Genomic DNA, 6206 nt, shown 5'->3' on the forward strand with positions numbered 1-6206 from the left:
TGCCTTGTGTCTAAGTCTAAAAGAGGACCTATGGTTATATATTCTCTGTTTCACATTAATACTACATCCTATGTAAATATAATTCTCGGTTATTGTACTAATAATACATCTGTACACTACGTTACGGGTGCAACAAATTCCTAATAAAGGACAATGGGACTTATTTCTGAAGTTGCACAAGGTGGTGCTAACAACCCCACCTATATTATTTCTAAAAACTCTATTATTATTATTACAATTATTTACACTAATATTATTTGTCAATTCCTCAATTCTACTATTAGGTATATATTGATCATTTCCATCATTACCTAACTCGTTTTTTGACGTGCTATCAGTTAGAATTATTCTAGGTCCCTGATTCCTATTATTTTCATTGGAGTCGAGCCCATCATCAACTTCTGTTAGAACCACAACATCATTACTGCTGTATTCTATTTGCTGGTTAAAATTATGGTTGGCATGACTAAGCATATTGTTATTATCCTCATAATTTCCATTGTCATTGTTATTTTCACTGGTAGTATCATTACTGGTATTTGCTAGATTATTATTTGTATTCATATAACCATATCCACTATTTTTAACTTCATTTATTCTAGCTGACCTGATGTTCTTTTTGTTTAACCTAGCTATGATTGAACCTACATTAGGAAGGGTAGAGTAAGAAACTCTGACTGTATGACAAGAGAAAATTCTACTATATCTGTGGGAAGAAGGGAAATTTTTTTGTAAAATACTCATAAATTTTTTGTAAATATTTGTGGATATAGCACAGTTGAAGGGGATATTTAACCAGATAGAGTTTTTATTTTTTCTCTTAAATTTATTGTGTGGGTGAGTATGGGGTATACTTTGATTACTATTACTTCTCAGAGCAATATTATTATTAAGATTGGTAGTTCTTTTAGATGCGGGATACTTTTTATTTATATCATTGGTTTCACCATTACTGTCTACTAACATTGGTTTATTACTAGTGTTAGCATGTAGTTTACTATTAAAAAGTATTTTATTACTTTTCTTATTAGCTAAATTTTTAGGCATAAAGGGTTGCTTTTTATTAGGTCCATTATTACTACTACTTAAGTTATTAGGTTTGTTATAACATCTATGATTATTATTATTATTATCATTATTATTGTTGTTATTATTATTATTATCATTACTATCTGCATCAAGGAGAGATGTCCTACCAGGACTAAGGAAAGAAATTTCTTGGGCATATCCAGCTTTAGACAAAGCCATACTATAGTAGTTTGAATTAGAATTAAATATATCAATGTTGGAAGATAATTTAGAAATTCTCTCGGAAATACTTTTAACTATAGAATTTAATACATTTGGTGGATGATTGGAAAATCTACTTACATATCTAGTAACTTCATTTTCTTTTCTATATGGGTGGTATAATCTAGCTTCTATGTTAAGAGTGGTATCTAAAAAATTTACAATCTTATTGCCATATTCGAATGTAATATTTAAGTTAAAACTTCTAAAAAATTTCCTAATTTTCTTTCTTATTCTCTCAATGAAAGATTTATTATTACTAGGGATGATGAATAAAGCATCATCCCTATACAGACCGCCTTTTAGCTCCGAGATTTCTTTGTTTAAGCAATATAAGAGGTAAGCTCCTACTAGATTCGTAACCTCAGCCGAATCGCTCGACCCCATTGGAATATCAAAATTATCTGAGGTATCGGCTCTAGTCCAGAGCTTGCTATCAAATTCAATAATAGTTCTTCTAGCTAACAAAATTATGTCTATCTTATCCTTAGTAATGAGGGAGCGATTCATAGCAAAAATGAGAGCCTTGTTTAGGAGAATAGGGGATATGCTAGAATAATAGTTATTTATATCAAACTGAATAAAAGAAAAGTTACCAGTGCTGTCAATAGATTTAAACCAGTTTAGTGCTTCTTCGGTATTATTCCATAACTTTAAGGATAAATTAGGAATTATAAGAGGTAAAATATTGTCTAGTATAAGTTTACTAAGTCTGCCAATGTCAGACCTAGATGGGCAAATTAGTCTCACAGTCGGGTTATCCTGGAAGTTCTTCTTGTGGTCTTTCAAGTTAATCCTAGGCTCAGCTGGAACCAGTGGTTCAGTTCTATCAATTAAGTCATAGTCCTGCATAATTTTCTTGATTTTTAAGTTAATCTCAGATTTCTTTTAGAGGTTATTTTGTATTTGGAGTTAAGTTCCTTCATGATAAGTTTTTTATAAGTAGTATAATCCAGTCTGTACAAATTTCCAGTTTTGTCAGCAGGGACTAGAATACCCGGTTTATTCTGTATTGACTTGATGAATTCCTTAAGCTTTCTTAGATGTAAATTTTTCCTAAGTGGATGTTCTTTGTATGTCACATTGGCTATGAGATCAAATAGTTCTTTTTCGAAATTTTCTAGTAGTGGGTTAGGAGGTGGACTTTTTCTACTCTTAAATATCTTCTTATAGTAATTATTATCTTGTGTTTCAGAGGTTGGGTTTTTCATTTTGTTTTCATGATGATAGGCAATCCACCTCATCCTTCTAACAAAGTCATTTGTTCTGTGGATTAATAGCCACATATATGTATCCTTACTATGTAAGGGGATGTTTTTCAGAGAAAATTCTACATTAACCTTTTCCACCCTGTTGAAAAATTAAGTACCAGAAAAAACACACACTTAGGTTTGAGAGGTAAGTTCAGTAGAAGGTTTAGATTTAGATTCAAGATTGAATATGGTACTTATGTTTAGGCACCAGAATATAGTATGGTATGGTATTATACAAAAACCATTCCAAAAAAAACTAGGTGATCAAAAAATCAAAATAAGCAACACGGATTTCAAAGATGATTGCAGTACGCACGCTTCATGCTACTCCATTTATTTAAGTAATGCGAGCATTACATTAAATGCAATATGTAGAGCAATCTTCAGCTGCAGGAAAATGCAGAAAATCACAGTAGAATAGACATATTATAATTGTGGCAACATTTCAAATCCAAGTGAGAGGAAGAATACATAAAAATCCATCTTGACATAGCCAAGTCTATCAGGCTAGTAATTGGTTCTAGGCAAAAATTCTAAACTGTCTCTGATTTTATTGTCTCTTATCTAGTAGTAATAGTATGAGGGACAATCACTTCTAAGGAAAGGGAAGGTGTAAGCATTATGCATGGACAAGGCTATAAAAGATATGGTTATAAAGGATTCTCTGGTCAGAGTGGCAAACACTCTTATAGGTTGGGGTATTTTACTACTATCAAAATGCTGAGGAATTAAACCCTAGGTATATAGGTCAAACAGGGCTTTTCCTTTAGTCTAAATAGAGCATCAGTATTGTTTTACAGATATCAATATTAGTTTAACCAATATTTTAACAGTAAGAGGTATGCTAGTAAAATAAAAAGCATGAAGTAATGTCAGTATTGAATTCAGAGGCTATAGATAAGGTGTAAAGTCTAAGGATATTAAGTATATTGGGTTCATGAAAATAATTTTGAATTATTTTAAAAAATTATTTTGAAATTTTAGCTGATATATATAATAATACTATATTTAGAAGGCACATAAAATTTAAGCTTTATTTTTATAATGTGAAGAAAAATTAGTATAGGATTTATATTCGTTTATGGGTTTACTAAGGTTTAAGGGACAGAAAAAGAAAAAGGATATTAGGAATTAACAAGGACCTCCAATACAGGAACCTGATGATTGATTAAAAGTTTCATTAGTCATGGATTTGTTTCAAGATTAACATGGGCTAATTAAAAAATATTAATTGAATAAGGATTAGATTAATTTTGGGCATAAGGATTAGATTTATTTAAGTAAAAAATACAAAATAAACAAGACACTATTGTTGTAAGCCCTGGAATAATGTAATAACAACAACAATAATGATTCTTTTAAAGTCAAGCATTAAATAACGTAAAAACTTATGAAAATTTTCTATTCTTATAATTCCTCCTTAAATAAAATGTTGACATAGGTAATAAACATCAATAATAATAGATATTATCGTCAAAACTCTCATTTAAATTTTTGGTATATATATATATATATATATATATATATATATATATATATATATATATATATATACATACATATATATCCACATATATATATACATATATACATATCTATGTGTGCCATAAATATCGCCATCCATTTAGAGAAAAATTTGTAGTTTAGAATCAGTAGTTCTTTGACTGCTATTTCTAAATTTTCAGTATGTTGGAGAAGCAACTCAATGCTAATCCCTGTATATTTATGATGATAAATGGTTTTACCGATAAAGGTTTTTTCATACTGAACTACTTGGCAAAATTGTTAATTATTAATTCTATTATTAATTGACAATTCCCTGCCCTTATTCTTGTATATACATATATATAGATAGATATACATATGTATATCTATATATGTGTGTGTGTGTAGATGTGTATATATATATTTCACTGAATATTCTATGAATGATAAAATTAAAATAAACATAAAAAATCTTAATATGGAATGCACCCTCACAATTTGAAAATGATCTAGCTTCATACATGTGACACATAGTGAATAGTACCCCTATTAAAAAACACATAAAAATTAATTTTAAATATATATATATATATATATATATATATATATATCATCATCATCATCATCGTTTAACGTCCGCTTTCCATGCTAGCATGGGTTGGACAATTTGACTGAGGACTGGTGAAACCGGATGGCAACACCAGGCTCCAATCTAATTTGGCAGAGTTTCTACAGCTGGATGCCCTTCCTAACGCCAACCACTCAGAGAGTGTAGTGGGTGCTTTTACGTGTCACCCGCACGAAAACGGCCACGCTCGAAATGGTGTCTTTTATGTGCCACCCACACAAGAGCCAGTCCAGGGGCACTGGCAATGATCTTACTTGGCTTGCCGGGTCTTCTCACGCACAGCACATTTCCAAAGGTCTCGGTCAGTAGTCATTGCCTCGGTGAGGCCCAATGTACGAAGGTCTTGCCTCACCACCTCAGCCCAGGTCTTCCTGGGCCTACCTCTTCCACGGGTTCCCTCAACTGTTAGGGTGTGGCACTTTTTCACGCAGCTATCCTCATCCATTCTCACCACATGTCCATACCAGCGCAATCGTCTCTCTTGCACACCACAACTGATGCTTCTAATGTTCAGCTTTTCTCTCAAGATACTTACACTCTGACGGGTATTCACATTGACATTACACATCCAACGGAGCATACTGGCTTCATTCCTTGCGAGCTTACGTATGTCCTCAGCAGTTACAGCCCATGTTTCACTGCCATGTAGCATGGCTGTTCGTACGCACGCGTCATACAGTCTGCCTTTTACTCTGAGTGAGAGTCCCTTTGTCGCCAGCAGGGGTAAGAGCTCTCTAAACTTTGCCCAGGCTATTCTTATTCTAGCAGCTACACTTTCAGCGCACCCACCACCACTACTAACTTGGTCGCCCGGATAGCGGAAGCTATCGACTACCTCTAGTTTTTCACCCTGGAATGAGATAGAAGTTGTTTCCTGTTTGTTTACAGTCTTTATTGCACCTGAACATCTGCCACAAACAAAAACTAACTTGCTAGTTAACCTGCCTTTGATGTTGCTGCACCTCTTATGTGTCCATAGCTTGCACCGGGTACATCTTATAGAGTTACTACCTACTCCTTTTCTACATACTGAGCAGGGCCATCTACCTGAAGGGGTTTGTGTTTTATCTACCTTCCTACTTATTAGGATTTTGGTTTTAGCTAGGTTGACTCTAAGGCCCTTCAATTCTAGACCTTGCTTCCACACCTGAAACTTCTCCTCTAGTTCTGATAGTGACTCCGCAATTAGGGCAAGGTCATCAGCATAGAGGAGCTCCCAGGGGCAACCTGTCTTGAACTCCTCTGTGATTGCCTGGAGGACTATGATAAATAAGAGGGGGCTGAGGACGGAACCTTGGTGGACCCCTACCTCTACCCGGAATTCATTGCTGTACTCATTTCCAACCCTCACCTTACTGGCAGCATCTCTGTACATGGCTCGCACAGCTCTCACTAACCATTCTTCTATCCCAAGTTTCCTCATTGACCACCAGATAAGGGATCTGGGGATCCTGTCAAAGGCTTTCTCCATGTCAACGAAAGCCAAGTACAGAGGTTTATCCTTAGCTAGGTATTTCTCCTGCAGCTGTCTCACTAGAAATAAGGCATCA

Source organism: Octopus bimaculoides, chromosome 3, assembly GCF_046866305.1.
Source record: "Octopus bimaculoides isolate indiv1 chromosome 3, ASM4686630v1, whole genome shotgun sequence".
Taxonomy (NCBI): domain Eukaryota; kingdom Metazoa; phylum Mollusca; class Cephalopoda; order Octopoda; family Octopodidae; genus Octopus; species Octopus bimaculoides.